The sequence below is a fragment of the Dasypus novemcinctus genome, chromosome 6 (assembly GCF_030445035.2).
Source record: "Dasypus novemcinctus isolate mDasNov1 chromosome 6, mDasNov1.1.hap2, whole genome shotgun sequence".
Classification (NCBI taxonomy): Eukaryota; Metazoa; Chordata; class Mammalia; order Cingulata; family Dasypodidae; genus Dasypus; species Dasypus novemcinctus.
The window spans coordinates 130,706,443-130,724,783 of NC_080678.1; the positions used below are offsets into that span (position 1 = coordinate 130,706,443).

Below are 18,341 nucleotides of genomic sequence, written 5' to 3' on the forward strand. Positions count from 1 at the left end.
TGGCAGCTTTTGCTTGTTTTTCAGTGTTTCAGTTTGTTACTCTATACCATCTTGTTGTTAACCTTACTCCATTATTCAACTTTTACGTATTTGTCTCCTTACAGTTTTACTCCTGTGACTATGCTTATACGTAACATGAAGAGCTGGATTCCTACTTCTTTTTTAAATTAATTGATTAATTTATTTTTAATGTTTAAAATATGAGGTCCCCATACACCCCCCACCCCCCTCACCCCACATTCCTACTTATTTTTAAAGCCACTTTCATCTCTAAAGGTTCATATATCTGAATTATAAATACCATGTCTCCCAATTTTCAGATCTCTGCACCTTAATTTTTTCTGAGACATTACCTTCTTACTGTCAAATTAGAGGTTTTTGTTAGCACTCTGCTGTTTCCCTTGACCAGGCATCTCATCTCCTAAAAGCAATGGCACTTTATACCTACAACTGTCTAAATTATTCTAATAGCTGTTACCCTAGAGGTTACTGCTAGGTTAGTGGCTGCAGACACACCGTAGGGTCTTCCTGTTGGTGTCGAAATGGTACCCCTTCCATGCATGGAGAACAACGACTTGACCTTCTGCTTTCATTTAAGTCTGGATATAAATTGTTTGGGGAAGAATTTATGGTCATAGGATGATTAGGCAGAGCATTTCTGTTTGCTCTGGCAAATTAGTGAATCTATTTGCTTTCCAGGTTTTTTTCCACTACTCCTTGCCTCTGCCTTATCCTCACTCTTTCGGTTTTACGTGACTTCACCTGTTCTTTCCTAGAGAAGTTTGAGAACACCAAATTTAAGTACTCTCGGTAACTTCTTTCTCAGCCTCAGAATCTCCTTATATATCCTTTTCTTCTTTCCTTTCTGTTTCCTAAGAAGTTACCCTGTTTCTAAGCTTGAATTCTTACCTTTTGAAACCCCGGTCATCAATGTCTATTACCCCATCCTTAGCAGACTATTTCCAGTTAGATTATAATCCTGATCAAATTTCCTTCAGATTAAAAACAAACCAAAAAATGATACAACACATTCCTGGTACCTCAAGGTACTGTACCATTCTCCTCCTTTACACCTCCGGATTTATCACAGTGGTAGTCTGTACCCACACTGCCCCGTCACTTGTCATTGACAATTTTGCCTCTATCACTTCTCTTAAAGTGCATTAGCGACCTAATTAGCAAATTTAACACTTTCTTACGTGTTTTTAAAAAAAATTGTGGTTACATATATAATACAAATTTCCCTTTTTAACCACAATTGTGTATAATTAAGTCGTATTAATTGTATTCATTGTGTTACCACGCTACCATCACCATCACCATCATCTGCTGCCAAGACTTGTTTGACCCCAAATGGAAAGTTTATTACTTATTCAGCAATAACTCCCTTTCCCCTCCCTCTGGCCTGTTTCATGTTCTTTTTTTTTTTTAAGAAAAGATTTATTTCTCTCCCCTTCCCCACTCCCCCATTGTCTGCTCTCTCCGTCCATTTGCTGTGTGTTCTTCTGTGTCCACTTGTATTCTTGTCAGCAGCACCGGGGATCTGTGTCCTCTTTTTGTTGCGTCATCTTACTATGTCAGCTCTCCATGTGTGTGGCACCACTCCTGGGCAGGCTGTGCTTTTCTCACATGGGGCAGCTCTCCTAATGGGGCACATTCCTTGCAGGTGGGGCTCCCCTACATGGGGGACACCCCTGCGTGGCACAGCACTCCTTGCATACATAGCACTGAGTTTGGGCCAGCTCACCACACAGGTCAGGAGGCCCTGGGTTTGAACCCTAGACCTCCTATATGGTAGGTGGATGCTCTATCTCTTGAGCCAGATCCGCTTCCCTGTTTCATGTTCTTTAACTACTTGTCCTTTCTACAGTGTTTGAAAGTTAAAACCCTCTTTTTAACTCCCTAAATATAAAAAAAGACCCTCACTTTTTAAAAGTTTTTATTGCAATAGAAAGTTTGGAAAATACCAAAAAGTATAAAGAAGATGAATATCAACTATAATATCACTTCTCAGAGATAACCACTGCTAAATGTTCTTATATGTCCTTTCTATCATTTTTTAAAATGCATTGAACCAAAGAAGAATCATACCATGTCTATTGTTTTGTCATCTGATTTTTGTCTACTTTATAGTGAATTGTATTTCCAAGTACTTCTTTTTCTTTAGAATAGCATAGTAGCCACACATCCTGGCAGTGTTGAGATTACCCAGATTCAACTCCTGGTTCTCAGTACTTGCTAACTGTGTGACCTTGAGCAAATCACTACTCTATCTCAGTCTTCTCATCTGGAAAATGGAGGTAGTCTTCTTGTCTTATTCTTACGTATTTAATGAGATAATACATAAAATATTTCTTGGTACTTACTAAACTATTACACTGTATGAATGTCCTATATTATATTAATTTTTTTCTATCTCTAAGAATATTGCAAGAACATCTGGCTAGCTAAGTCTTACTGCACATTTATATATTTTTAGTATAGCTTTTATTGGTGAAAGTGCTGTTTTAGTGAGTACATAATGTGTATTGCTAAATTGCTCTCTTGAGGCAATTTATACCTCACAAGGCTGAGTTCTAAAAAACCATTAGATTAGTTTCATTATATTTTTCAAAAAATGTCACTATTGCTTACATTTTGTAATGCTTCCTCTGCTGAAAGTGAGTAGCCATATGGTGAGCTTGTTTTCCTTCCCTTGCCACAATGTTAGACTTGATCATAAGGGAATCACTGTTACATCATAGTTACCCATGGTATTTCATGATCAGTATTTCATTCATAACTTAGGTCCAACTTCAGCTGTTTTTCTTCTTCTTATGGTTCTAAATCTCTCTGTTTTGGAAATAATCATTTTCCTATCTGAATAAATTTGATGTCTTTTTTTGTGTGCCAGTGCCACTTTTTGTGTGGATAAAACCTTAATTACCCTGTAGCCTAATTTTACTATTTTTAAATAGTATTTTACTTTTGAAACTGTTGTTATATCTTGGCCAGTTGGTCCAGGGTTTGGAAAGAGAAAATAAGGCATTGGGGTTGAAAGTGCAGGCTCTGGACTCTGACTGACCTGGGCTTAAATCTCAGCTCTACCACGTATTAATTGTGAGCTTTGGGCAGGTTATTTAACCACTCTGAGGGAAGTATTATCAAGTGATCTTTTTCTCTTTCAGTCTCACTTCCTTGATGATAATAGACCTAGTATCTGAAATTCAAAGATGTCTAGCTACCCAAACTTAGTCCCAAAGGTATATGATATGTTTTGCAAGAAGAAGGCGGGTAGTATCTTGTCAGGCTTTGAATTATAGTGGATGCTTGCTTCTAATTGACTGTCTGAAACTCTTCAAAGCTTGTTGCTGCTTTTTGAGATCTTACTGGATTGCCCTGGTTGTTGCTCATCCTACTTAGAAGCCCCTCCCTTAGGTGTGTGACTCGCTGATTTAAAGACAGCACTGTACAGCATTTAACTACCTGCCTCTCCACTGCAGGCAAGAACATAAATGTAGGTTTCCTAGCTAAAACTTTATTCCCCGACACGTAGCAACACTGTCCCATGCTTGGTCTTACAGAGGAAATGACTCTAGTCTATTTTCCTCTCCTGTTGGAAGTGATTAGTTTCCATATTACTGTGCTGGTGATAGATTTTAAGTGGTTGCTGTTAACGTAAAAGAATTTTCTTTAATTTCTAAGATGTTTTTTGTTTAGTCTTATTAATGCACACATCTTGGATGGATGACAATTGGATTTTTAATGTAGATAGTTTAAATTTTTAGTAAGTAATAATTAAGCCAAATATTATGACATTAATTAAATTCTCATAAAACCAGTACATCCTTGAGGTGATAGGTGGTCACTAATTTTCACAAAGTGTAATTGTTTTTTTTGGGGGGGGCGGAAGGGGATTATACCAATGTTTTAAAGGAATTCATTCCATCCTTACTACTTTGCCCTACCAATCCTGAAAAATACTTTAAAGATAGCCCTGAAGTATTCATCATTAGGAAAAAAGATCTCTTTTGAGAAAGAAATTTTAAAACATTCTTCTATTTGCTAATAGGACATTTAGAAGTACTATGTTATAATGTGTCAGTGTGGCTATATCTATTCCAGTAATATCTAATAAAGTCTTCATAATGTACATATATATAGTACAGTTGAATTGCCAAATAATTTTTTTAGAAGCCTGTGCCTTCAGATTGCTTATGATATTCTGGTCTGAAACTCAGCCATCTTTGACCTATTCAGTAAAATGTTATCTTTCATTCTGTTAATCAACTTAAAATTAATATTTTCCTGAAAAAGTTCTGAAATTTGCTGTTGAAGGTAAAGTTCTTTGGAACTTGTAGATCTGTCAGTATTTGACTTTAATCATCTTTGTCATACTAATAAATACTGTTTACTAAAACCTATGTGTAAAATAGCTATTAATAATTATAAGGTACATATTTTTCTTCAAGTTTAAAAAACTGTTAAATTGATAGAAAAGTTGAATAGATAGTAAACAGCCATGTATCTTTTGACTATATTAACCAGTCTGTGCAGTAGTGTTTTGCTTTCTCGCATTAACATTATACCTCGTTTACTTGCTTTCTCTCTCACTAATAAAAACACTTTTTTCTGAATCATTTGAAAGTAAGGTGCAAATATCTTGCCACCTCATCACTGCATATTTTAGTGGGTATATCCTAAGAATAAGGGTGTTTCTCTACAGAGTTGGATGATTCATACCTAATAGGTTTAATATTACGTAATGATATCTAATATACTGCCCTTATTTAAATTGGTTTTTTTTCATCAGAAGTGTTCTTAATAGCTATTTTGATTTTTGATCCAGGATTCAATCAAGAAATTTATAATGGATTTAGGTGTCATTTTTCTTTAGTCTCCTATAATTTAGAATAAGCCACTACCCTACCTTCCTTTCCAAAATTTTTTTGGAATGAATGCTGTGTAAATGATGTGGATTTTCCATTGCTTCACATGAGGAGGTGAAGTAAATTTTTTTGTTTCATCCTATTTGTTTTTCATTTTATAATAGCTTATTGTATAATTTATCAGTTTTAAGTATATTCACTGAGTTTTACAACTATCATCACAGTCAATTTTAGAACATTTTCATCATTTGAAAAAGAAATCTCTCTATGGATTATAGTTAATAGTGTAACTATTATAACTATAATTTATAATTTCATCTATTATAATACAGATACCACACTAATGTAAAATGTTAATAATAGGGAAATGGTGTGGGGGGAGGTATATGGGAACTCTGTACTTTTGCATGATTTTTCTGTAAACCCACAATTGCTCTTTAAAAAACAAAGCCAAAACTCATCCTTTTTGAACTACTGCTACCCCATCCTTCCCTCCACCCCTCACCCCCAGCCCTAGACAACTGCTAATCTACTTTCTATCACTATTGATTTTCCTACTGTGGACTTTCAAATAAATGGAATCCTGTAAAATATGGACTTTTGTGATCTGTGTCTTTCACTTAGCAGAATGTTTTCACGGTTCTTCCAAGCTGTAGCATGTATCAGTATTTCATTCCTTTTTAATGACCAAATAATATTCCACTGGATGGATATACCACATTTTGTTTACCCATTGATAGGAATTTATTTTGTTTCTGCCTTTTGGCTATTATAAATAATACCACTATAAACACGAATGTACAAGTTTTTGGATGAACATATATATTCATTTCTCTTGAATATATGCCTAGGAGTAGAATTGCTGGGTCACATGGGAACTTGATGTTTAATTCTTTGAGAAACTCACAGACTGTTTAGCAGCTGCCCTATCTTACATTCCTACCAGCAGTGAATGAGGATTCTGATCTTTCCATGTCCTTGCTATCATTTGTTGTCTGGCTTTTTGATGTGTTTTAATCTTAAGTTTTCAAAATTATGATATATTCCAAAAATGTAGGGAGTGATTTAATAGATATCTGTATAGCTATTACCCAAATTTTAAAAATATTATAATTTAACCATATTTGCTTTCGTTTAAGATTTAAATTTTATTCTAAAAATTATCCTACACATAAGGATATATAAGAAAGTGCCCAAGAGTGGCGCCACATACACGGAGAGCTGACACAGCAAGAAATCGCAACAAAAAGAAACGCAGATTCCCATGCCACTGACAACAGAAGCGGACAAAAAACACGCAGCAAATGGACACAGAAAACAGACAACTGGGGGACAGGGAAGGGGAGAGAAATACATAAATCTAAAAATTAAAAAAAATTTTTAAAAAATTTTAAAAAAACGATATATATAATGTAGATGCACATTTTAATAATAATGATAAGTTCCAACCTGCTATCTTAAGAAATGTAACACATCTTACCAGTACCTTTGAGTCCCTGCAATACCCCTGCATAATGGGTTCTACCACCCCAGGGGTAACCACATCCAGAATCCAGAGTTTGATGTGGGTACCTATTAAGTTCAACCACATTTGGGTATTCCCTTAAATTTTTAAATATATATATATATATACACACACACACTTTCCTGTTTGAGTTTTATTTGAACAGAATCATATTGAATTCTTCTTGGCCTTGTATTTTTTTGTTGAACATTAATATTTTGAGATTTTGTTCATGTTGGCATACATTGCTGAGGTTCATTCCTTTTCACCACTATGTGATAATTCCTTTATATGAATGTACTACCATTTATTTATCCATTTAACTGTTGATGGACTTTTGGGTTCCCATCAGTGTTTGCTATTAAGAAAATGCTGTAAATATTCTGTACCTGCCTTCTGGTACTGTTTTATGTGATGAAACTATTGAAATGAGTTTGTTCCCTGGTGCTTTTACCTGTTGGCTAATGAAAACAAATGGTCTGTTGATAATTTCTCAGAATTCTGCAGGAAAAAAAACGGTGATATATACTGTCTCTATCATCTGAATTGGATTTACTTAGAAAGGAAAATAAGTACATCAAGTAATTTAAATGTCATATAGTGTGAATGCTAATACATTGTGGAGAAAAATAAAAATATGAAAGTGTTTTTCATGCATCATTGTCAGAAATGATAAATGGAAAAGATAGATGATTATTTGGGAGTTTGTTCTGGTGCAAGTGGCTGCATCAACCTTCTGCATTTTCTACCCCTGCAACAGATTGGCACTCATGTAGGAGTAGCCACGGCCTCACAGAGCCAGAGGATGTGGGGTGCAAAGGGGAAAGGGCTCTTTTCTCACTTTAGACCGAGGACCCACAGTTTGACCTTGGAACTGCTGTTTGGTTTAGACCTCTGCTGTGGAAACTACTCATCCTCACAGAAAACTAGAAACCACTTCAGAATTGCAGTTTCCTACCTGTTGCTTTCTTCTTTGCTATTATAAAAAATACACACATGTGTGCATACACACATATATATATTCACACCTACATAAAATATGATTTCAAAGAAATAATGTATCTTGAATAGTCCTTGAACAGTTATGGTACTATTCAAAAGCCAATTTAAAAAGGACATAAAAACACTTTATTTTAGAAAGTAAAATTTTTTTAAATTTTGAATTAATTAGATTCATAGGATATTACAAAAATAGTAAGGAAAGGTCCATTGTGCCCTTTACCAGATTCTCCCTGTGGTTATATTTTACCTCTAGTACAATATTTGAAACAGAAATTGACATTGATTCCGTGTACGTGTATAGTTGTGTACCATTTAAACGTGTTGATTCACATAAACAAAATTACAGTCAAGACACAGTCCATAACCACAGAGAGCTCCCTTACGCTACTTCTTATGGGTAGCATGGCCACCATTAATTAATTTTCTCTCTTCATGATTTTGTCCATTTTGACAATGTTATATTAATTATATTTTGAGATTGACTTTTTTCACTCAGCATAACCCCTTGAGATTCAGTAAGTTGTTGCATGTACCAATAGGTAACATTCCTTTTGATTGCTGAGTAGCAGTCTGCAGTATGGAGGTACCAGTTTGTTTAACCATTCATCTATGGAGGGACATTTTCACCCTGTTTTGGCTATTAAAAGTAAAACTGCTATGAACTTTCATGTTGAGGTTTTTGTATGGATGCAGATTTTCATTTCTTTGGGGTAAGTGCCTGGGAGTTTGGTAGGTTACATGCAAATATGTGGCTTATTTTTTTAAGAAACTTCCAAACTGTTTTCCAGAGTGACTGTACCATTTTACATTCTCACCAGCAGTGTATGACAGACCTGTTTTCTCCACATTCTTGTCGGCACTTGATATTGTCACTTTTTTATCTTAGCTGTTCCAGTTGGTGTGGAGTGATAGCTCAGCATGATCTTAGTATGTGTTTCCCTGTTGGGTAGTAATGTTGACCCTCTTTTCATGTGTTTATTTGCCATCTGTATGTCCTCAATAGTGAAATCGTCTTTTCAAGGTTTTTTTCCCTAACCTATTTTCTAGTTGATTTTTAAAAATTGTTTTGAGAGTTCTTTACATAAGGTAGATATGAATCCCTTGTCACGTATATGATCTGTAATATATTTTCCAGTTTTTCCCTCGGTTTTTCATCCTCTTAACAGGGTCTTTTGCGTTAATTTTAATGAAACCTTTTTTATCAATGTTTTTAAAAACATGGCTTATGCTTTTGTTGTGATTTCTCATTTATGCCTGTTCCTCCCAACAGTCCTCTCCCCTCCCAGCCCCGGTAACCACAAATATGCGTTCTGTCTCTGTGGAATCTACTATTCTGGCTATTTCATGTAAATGGAATCATATAATATGTGACCTTTTATGTCTTCCTTCTTTTACATAGTATAATGTTTGTAGGGTTTATCCCTGTTGTGAAATGAATCAGTACTTCGTTATTTTTTGGCTTAATAATGTTCCATTGTATGGCTATACCACATTTTGCTTACCTGTTCATCAGTTGATGGACATTAGGTTATTTCCACTTTTTGCCTACACTCAGAACAGTTTTCTTTTCTTTCTTTTTTTTCCAAAGATTTATTTATTTATTTATAAACTCCTCCCCCCCTTGTCTGTTCTCTGTGTCTATTTGCTGCGTCTTCTTTGTCCGCTTCTGTTGTTGTCAGTGGCACTGGGAATCTGTGTTTCTTTTTGTTGCATCATCTTGTTGTGTCAGCTCTCCGTGTGTGCGGCGCCATTCCTGGGCAGGCTGCACTTTCTTTCGCACTGGGCGGCTCTCCTTATGGGGGGCACTCCTTGCGTGTGGGGCTCCCCTACGTGAGGGACACCCCTGCGTGGCAGGGCACTCCTTGCGCACATCAGCACTGTGCATGGGCCAGCTCCACACGGGTCAAGGAGGGCCGGGATTTGTACCGCGGACCTTGCATGTGGTAGACGGACGCCCTAACCACTGGGCCAGGTCCGCTGCCCAAAACAGTTTTCTGTGTATCCTTTCAGCCCCCTCACTTTCATGTACTTATGTATGTGTGGATTTTTTTTTAATGGAGAATAAATTTATTTTATAACTCTTTTCACTTAATAAGGTGTTTGGGAGATGTCAGTACAAATAGATAAGCCATTTATCATTCTTTTAAATTATTAGGTAGTGTTTAGTGTGTAACCATTGTTGCTGATTTCTGTAAATACTAAGAAATCCACTCCTTTTTTTCCTTTATTTTTCCCCAAATGTTTTAAAATGGAAAAGTTTAAACATACAGAAAAGTTGAAAGAATTGTACAATGAAAACCTGTCAATTTGACAATTACCACAACATAGGTTTTACAATTAACATTTTACTGTATTTGCTTTATCACACATCTATCCATGTATTTATTCAGCTCACTATCCATCAATCCATCTTATTTGTTGATGTATTTCAAAATAAGATGCAGATATCCTTACTGTTTACCCATAAACAGTAGATAATTAGCTAGAATTCAATACTTCTTTATATTTTTTAAGTTAAAATTTACATAGGTAAAAATGCACAATTCTTAAGGGGATGGCTGACATTAATTGAGCACCAGGCTTTGTTCCAGTCCTCTGATAGATAAATAAGGCACTGCCTTCATGGTGCTAATAAGATAAATAGGAGAGATGTGCAAGAAAGTAAATTAAATACAGTCTTGTTTTATTCTGACCTTTTGGTGCAGATAGTAGAAACCAACTGTATTCTAAAGATACAGGTCTTGGCTACAGAAGCAAAGGGCTGGAATTCCAGAGGACTTTTAGGAAGAACTGGGACCAGAAGCTACAAGGCCCTCAGGACTTTGTCTCCTCCTAACTCTGTTTTACTCTGTCCATCCATTTATGTCTTTTCTCTTTGAAGTTCTGCTTTCTCCTGTTTTTAATGCTTTTGGTAGAATATGGCTGTCCCACAGCTTTGAGGTTTTGTGGTTTGTTTTCTTCCCCCACCCCATTACTGTTTGTGCTTGCTGTCTACTCTCTTTGTCCATTCGCTGTGTGTTCTTTTTGTGTCTGCTTGTCTTTTCTTCTTGTCTTTTCTCTTTTAGGAGGCACCGGTAACCGATCCCAGGACCTTCTAGTGTGGGAGAGAGGCACTCAGTTGCTTGAGGCACGTCATCTCCCTGGTCTGCTGTGTCTCTCACTGTCTCTCCTCTGCATTTCCCTTTGTTGCGTCATCTTGCTGTGCCAGCTCTCTGTGGCATGGGCCAGCTTGCCTTCACCAGGATGCCCTGGGAATCAAACCTCCATATGATAGACGGGAGCACTTGAGTCATATCTGCTTCCCCACAGCTTTGAGTTTTACATTTAATAGTTCTCAGCCACACAAACACACCAACTGCTGTCGTAATTTCAGTTCCAGTTTCTGGTAGAATCTCTTTGGCCCAGCCCTGATTGATGTGGGCTTGAGGGCAGGGTTTTGAAGTATATACCTCCTTTTGGAAGCCTACCTTTGTGGCTGGAGGAAGGTAGGGGAAATAGAAGAGAATTTCCAGAGCAATGAGAAATCCTCTACTTTTGTTTTTATCTGGTACAAATAAAAAATTGATCTTAGGGCACAGATGTGGCTCAAGCAGTTGAGCACCTGCTTCCCATATAGGAGGTCCTGGGTTCGGTTTCCTGTGCCTCCTAAAAACAAAAAACAAAAAGCAAACAAATGAAAACACCAACTCAGGGGAGCCAATGTGGCTGAATGGTTGAGTGCCACCTTCCCTTATATGAGGTCTCAGGTTCAATCTCCAGCCCCAGTTCCTCAAAAAAGTAAAATAAAATAAAAGATGTTAAATTTTGGTTTGGACTTATATTTATTCTATTATTTTCTGTAAAGCAGATCTTACTAATACAAGAGTTAATGGGGGACTTTCTAACAGCCCAGAGTCAGAAAATAACCATAACACCCACAGTTGATGTTTGCTGTTGGTAGGGTCTGTGTAAGTGGCGATCTCTAAAGTACCCTCATGTTTTAAGATGTGTTAACTAGTTTAATTAATTTTGAAAACCAAGAGGGATGTGCACATTTTTATGGCAAAGAGATTTGATAAAGGAAATGTGAAATTGAAATGAATTTTTCATGTTTGTATGTAAGTCATTATTAACTTTATAAGGAAATTCTTTTGTTAGTTCTGAATTATAAAATGTTAGAATATGTTTAGAAAGGCTTGATTTCCTTTTGTCCCAAATATTTAAGAAGTCTGCAAGTATTTTCTTAAAAACAGGCATGAAAACTTCAGAATCAAAATCTTAGGTGAAAAAATTATTACTACAGATATTTAGTGTTCACCTTTTACGAACATTCTTTTGGTTCACAGTGCTAAAAGCCTTTGGTAAATTACCTTGTAAGTTAAGTGATTAAAGTTGTTTGGAACATTTTGCCTATGTAAGTCCTATCCTTACGCATGTGTGTGTGTGTGTGTGTGTATACACTCATAGATCTCTGCTTCAAGGTTAAGCAAAGCTCTATTTTATTCACACAAATTCTAGTATATAAAAGTTATTTGTAGCCCCGTACTGTGAAGCATAACTTGTCCTTTGATTGTCTTTTGTTTACCTCTTAGTAATGAAGTCAAATCTTAATTGGTTTTCCATAGTAAATCTTACTTAAATATTTAGAAAAGATCTTCTGAATTGTATGTTTTGTCAAATGGTTTTATATATGAGAGAATGGAGGGAAGATAGACAATTTGGGGCCTTGGACTCTGAAAATGGTATATTTAAGGTTCTTTTGAGTTTGTATTTTCTTTTTATTTAACCTAAAACTTAAAAAAATTTTTTTTAAATTATCGTGGAAAGAGTGTTGTAATAGGTAGTGCTGTATAATATGCAGTGGTTGATAAATAGTGCATATTTATTTTGTTATTTGATCCATTGAAAATACTAGGCTATAACTTCTTTCCATATTTATATTTTATATAAATGGAATCATACAATATGTAGTACTTTGTGTCTGGTGGCTATAACTTTTAAAGCTTTGGATTGCTTTTACTTTTATGGGAATAGGTTAATCTGAGCTTTGTTTGGTTCAGTGATAACCTCCCCCTTCTGTGCGCACCCTTAGGGTAAGGATGGCTTTGGAGGAATCTTTATGCCATTCCTAAAGCTGAAATAATGCATTTATTTTTTGATTAGTATAAGGGAGATTTTTAAGGATTGTGAATGTCTCAGGAAAAAAACTAAATACCAAGTGTCCAATGCTACCCTCCCTAATTTCTCAAAGTGATGGTCTAAGAGTATTACAGTCGTCTGAGGACTCTGAAAAACGTTAGGGATCTGGTTAAGCGATGAGTGACTAGTGCATTGAGAAGACTGTTAAAGGTTCTGAAGCAGACAAGGCATTCCTCATGGCTTTCAGGGTCCATCCGCCTTCAGTTGGACCACGGAAGATTGCGCGTCGTCCTGTGGCAGCCTGTCTGCTGAGTTAGAGACTCTTGACTCCTGTCTCATATGCTAGTCTGTTTCAGGTTGCCCCAGTTTATATGAATTTAGTCATTATTGCCAAGACTATTAAACCTTACTGTGACACAGATTATATTTCTAAATGGACTTGAAGACAAAGGCATTTTGACCTTATGGTGGAACATAGGTCAATGTTCATGCAGCTTTTTAAATTTCCCTTTCAAAATGCAAAACAGAATATTTTGCTATTTGGTGTTAGAAGATACATTCAATGAAATTATTTTCACGATCTTTGAGGAGACAGCACATCTATCTTTAAATAAATTAAAATATTTTAATGGTTTTCTTGTATCCAATTTCTGATAATCTGTCCCTCAAAGCATTAGGGTACTAACGGTAATATTGACATAGTTGGTACCTATCCCTTGGAGTTAGACCAGTGCAGTTAATTCTTGACCCTCATAATTCCTAGTTTTCTGGGAAGAAGTTTGAAATTAAGACTAATTACTGGGACTTTGTGGTAAGAAAGTGGGAGGAAAAAAAGAAAGGATACTTAGTCCACTGGTGAAATATAATTTTCCTAAGTAGTAATTTGAATATTGTAGATTTTACTGCTGCTTCTTCTAGCTATTCCTGCTTTTTCAGTTTGAGATGAGGTTTTCTTTTTAAACATTTAATCTAATATAGAAATTTTACATGTAAGCTCTTTTCCCAAAACTGCTGTTACCTTTGTAAAGTTGAAAATATTCAAAATGGGAAACTTCCTTTGGCAGAGGTTGGAAAACTGAAGAACTTTTCATTGACTTTACTGTGAAAATGTATAGTTTCATGCATGATATATTTTTAGTATTTCTTCTGCATGTGTTATTCTGACAAAACTTGTTTCTGTCTTAAATAAATTTTTTTTTTCCTAAATAGATTTATGAAAATATGCATCAGTTTAATACTGTCTTGGAATTCATGAGGTGGAAGCATAGGTCAAAACTGTTTGGAGAAAATTGGAAGTATAATTTTATCTAGCTACATCTTTGAGGTAAGAAAAAGACTTTTTAGAAAATTATGAAATTTTTCATTGTCTTAACTGAAAATAGAATTGCAGAATACATTGATTATAAAATATAATAAAACTGCAACTTTATTTTAGCTTCTTTAACTTCTTTAATTACGTTCCTTATGAGTTATAAGCAATTCTAATATTTTCCTCTCATAAATGTTGAACCATTTTAGTAGTGAAAAATATTTCTTAATATCATTTTCTTTAACTGTAGAAAATAGGCATTAAATGTTTTATATAGTCACTTTTCTCTAAAAGTTACAGAACAGAGTTCAGAATGGAAATTGTATTAAAAATAAATGTTCATGTTCTGAAATTTTCACATATTTTAGAATTCAGGATAAAATATTTTAATATCTTAGAATAGTCGATCTTTGGAGATACCATTTATTTTAAGAAGTAGGAACTACAGTAAGACGAAAGAGGGAGAAAGAAGCCATTCTAAGGCAGTATTTACAGAGAAATCACATTCATTGCTTTCAAATTTGTTTAGAGGCTCAAATTGTCAGATAAAAGGTTTGAATTCTCTAGGAATCTGCATTTAAAAAAAATAAATAGAAGCTGGGCATAGAGTTTTATGAAGTGATCTGTACTTTACATCTTGATATTGCTACTGGATTTTGTGTAGGTTCTTGGCTATGCAGCAGAAATGCGTTTCAAGAGCACATTGGATGAGTTAGGCCAGTAATTTATTCAGGTAGGGAGGGAAGAGAAATGGGAGAAAAGAACAGAGCATGGGTCCCAGGTTGAGAGGAAGGGGCTGAAAAATGATAAAAGTGGTCTGATTTACAGACTACAGTTTCTGTGATAGATTATAAATGCCCAGGTTTTAATTCTGTTTCGATCCATGTGAGGAGAGAAGGCAGCCAGAATTGGGGTCCACAGGTGAGAAAGCAAGCTCAGGCCTTGTGCCTACTTTTTTTGGACTATTACTTATTCCACCCCTTTGCTAATGGCAGGGGAGGAGTCCATCTGTTTGCTGTTTTGATTGATTACCCCACTCCGCCCCCCCCCCATCAATTTCCTGGGGGAACCCACCGATAAAGTCCTTGGGGAACATCTGGGGCTTCTCCGGCTTCCCCTGGCTTCCAGAGGAAATCTTGTTCTGAATGGCAGAATCTTGGGGGGGGGTCTTCCTGCAGCCGTCTTAGGGTTTTTGGTGTCCACATGGACTCTCTGCCACATTCCAGATCCATCTGTTGATTCCCTCTCTTAGTAGCCAGCTTCAATATGGAGCTTTGCTCATTGTTCTTCCTTGTACCGTTCACTCCTCCTGCCTCTGCTCTTTGGAAAAATACCTGTGATTTTCTAATGGTCGTTTATTGGGGTTCATACTCTGGGATATCTGTAGTAGTTGCTATTTTTTTTACTTTCTTGAAGTTCTCTTGGTCCCATGACCCTGTGCTCTTTTTGTTCTCCTTCTTTAATTCTTCCTTTATGGTCTTTTCTTTCTCCTCCTACTTTTAAATAGCACCTTCCTCAAAGTTTTTATCTTTGAAATTCTTCTATTTTTTAAAATATCTTTTCTAAACTCATGATTTTAGCAATTAACTATAAAATGATCTCTTTCATAGCTAATTGTGACATTTTCTCTAAGCTTCAGACCCATACTTTGAATTGCTTACAGGCTGGTTCTACCTGTTGGCACCTTAGACTTCACATTATCTGCCACTTAATTCATCATGTGCTTCTCATCCAGTGTTCCCGCATGCCTCCCTAGGTTCAAAGTCTCAGTTCTGTATCTGCCTCCTCATTTTTGTTCCTACACTCAATCAGAGGCCAAGTCCTATCCATCATGAATGTTTTCATCTCCTTTCTGATTCCCCTGTCACCACTCAAATTTATGTCCTTATTATATTTCATCTAAATATTGCAGGACTCTCCCAACTTTGTGCCTCTCTTTATGCTACTTCACCCTATATACTACTGACAGCTTAAATTTCCTAAAAGGTGATGCTGCATACACTAGCCAGTGACTCTTTGTTAGCCTGCCAAAAGTTAGGACAAACTTCTCTAATACTAAAACCTTTTGGGAAGTGGCTGTGGCTCAACTAGTTGGGGTCCCGTCTGCCATGTGGGAGGCCCTGGGTTCATGTCCCAGGGCCTCCTTGTGAAGGCAAGCTGGCCCGTGCACCGCGGAGAGCTGATGGCCTGTGCGCCACAGAGAGCTGGCGCAGCAAGATGACACAGCAAAGGGAGACAAGCAGATACAGAGAAAATGCGCAGTAAGTGGACACAAAGAAGAGAGAGCAAAAGAATGGAACAAGCCACAGGGGGGGTAGTAAGTAAATCTTGAAAAACAAACAAACAAACAAAAACCTTTCAACAGTATAGCATTGAGTTACACTTTTACCTCCATGCATCCATTGCTTCCTTTCCTTAAACATTTAATAAACACCTACTCTATGTCACCTACTATGTATGTTATGTGCTAAGAATACAAAAGTTTCAGTTAAACAGGCTCCTTGCTTTGCTTTCAAAGAACAGAATCTGTTGACAGATAAACATGCAAACAATTCAAATGCAGTATGAAAAGTACTATATATAATTGAAAAGATGTCTTGGCATCACTAGGAAGGCCCCACCAACATTGTCAGAGGAAAGACTTATCAGGGAGGCTTCACATAAGAAGTGGTTTTTGAGCAGTCTTAAAGAATAAATAAAAGATTACTGAGTGGAAATTGGAAGGTAAGGGAATTTAGTGCAGAAGAGCCCGCATAGGCAAGGGAAGCTTGAAAATATGCAGAATGTACAGAAGACAGAATAAATAACTTTGTATGGGTTGAATTTGGGATATGAAAGAGGCAGGGACAAGGCTGGAAAAGCTCTTGATTGTGAAGAACTTTGAATGTCATGGTAAGGAGTTCAGATTTTATTTTTTGAGTACTAAACTAAATGAAGAATTTTAGCACAGGTATTTTGGATCATAATTATGTTTTGTTGAAATTAATATGGCAGTAATGATTTTTTTGGGAATGGGGAAATAGTACAAGCAGAAAGCCAAGTTAGGATCTTCATAATGGTTTTAAGCAAGAAATAGTGAGGTTCTGGATTAAGCTTACCTGAAATTATGAACACCTTTAAGCATTGGTTATTTAGCGTATGATTCCTTTTCTTCTTCTACACTCCTACATGTATATACTCTTCAGCCAGGAAGTCAATGTCATTTGGAACTGTCCTGTGTATGCTTACCTCTCTGTTCATATTACTCTTTTCTCCTGGTACGCCTTTTCCCTGTTTTTTTTCTCTCATGGAAGGCCTGTCATCTTTTCAAAATAACTGCCAATTCATCCCTAAAGTCCTGATCTTTATTCTTCTGACTTTAAGAATATCTTCCTTGTTTAAGGCCCAAAACAATTATTCTTGCTCTATAGAAGGGGATCGTAGAGTGAATCAGAAAATGAAGAATATGTTCCCCGCATTTTATGTGTTCCCCGCATATTATGTGTTCCCCACCCTCCAGTTTATAGTCCAGTTAGTAAGTGTCTTAGTCAGCCAAAGGGGTGCTGATACAAAGTACCAGAAATCTGTTGGGTTTTATAAAGGGTTTTTAGTTGAGAATAGGAGCTTACAGTTACCAGGCCATAAAATGAAAGTTACTTCCCTCACCAAAGTCTATTGTCACGTGTTGGAGCAAGATGGCTGTTGATGTCTGCAAGGGTTCAGGCTTCCTCTTCTTCTTAAGGCTACATGTTCCCATCATCTTCCAATATCAGCTGTAGACTGGGATAAATCTCATCCAGGGCTGGTTTCTCCCCGGGCTCAGGTGCTCTGGTTTCTCTACAAGGTCAGCTATAGACTATCAAATCAGGCTCTCTCTCTTCCCAGGGCCTCTTCCGTATCTATGAAGCTGTCTCTGTTCCTCTGTGTTCTTCTCCCGCATGTTTACTTCCATTTAATTTTCTGTGAGCCCCCACCCACCAAGGGAGAGGGGACTCAGCGTCCTACTGATATGACCCAATCAAAAAGCCTTAATCATTATTTAATCAAGTGAAAGTGAAACTTCTGAATTTAATACAAGCAAATGTGCCCAGAGGAACAGACCAGTTTACAAACACAATCCAATATCTAATTTTGGAATTCATAAACAATGCCAAACTACAGTAAGGTATATCTGTATTATAAGGTATGATAATGAACACTGCCAAGTATAAGTGCTAAACGCCAAAGGAGTAACTTTTTACATATGGTCAGAGTTCTGTAACTCTGAGAAGTACAGCTGGAACACAGGAAGGGTGGTTTGATCTGGACTTTGTGAGTAGAATTTGGATAAAGAATTGAAGGATATTTCTAGAAAAGCTGATGAAGATAATATGAATATTTTTGTAGCAGTATAATAGAAAACTTGGAGAGGGTAGAGGTGTGACATGAAGAAAATTCTATTTTAGGAAAATTACTCTAGTAATGATGCATACACATTAGAGAAATGGAGTGAGGAGGCGATTATAACAGTAATTAGGCATGAAGTGATCAAAATTTAATTAGGGTAGTAAGAGTGGAAATA

General features: G+C 36.4%; 1 protein-coding gene across 3 annotated transcripts in view; it reads left to right on the top strand.

The window, feature by feature from the left end:
* BMPR1A (bone morphogenetic protein receptor type 1A) overlaps window positions 1-18,341 on the top strand; it is a 153,133-nt gene that overhangs the window by 72,290 nt on the left and 62,502 nt on the right. For 2 of the 3 annotated variants that reach the window (XM_058299405.2, XM_058299406.1), the window contains exon 2: window positions 13,702-13,816. The exons of the other annotated variant lie outside the window; for it this stretch is intronic. The gene's annotated coding sequence lies outside the window, so the exon portion shown is untranslated. The remainder of the gene's footprint in view (window positions 1-13,701; window positions 13,817-18,341) is intronic. 3 annotated transcript variants of the gene reach the window in all.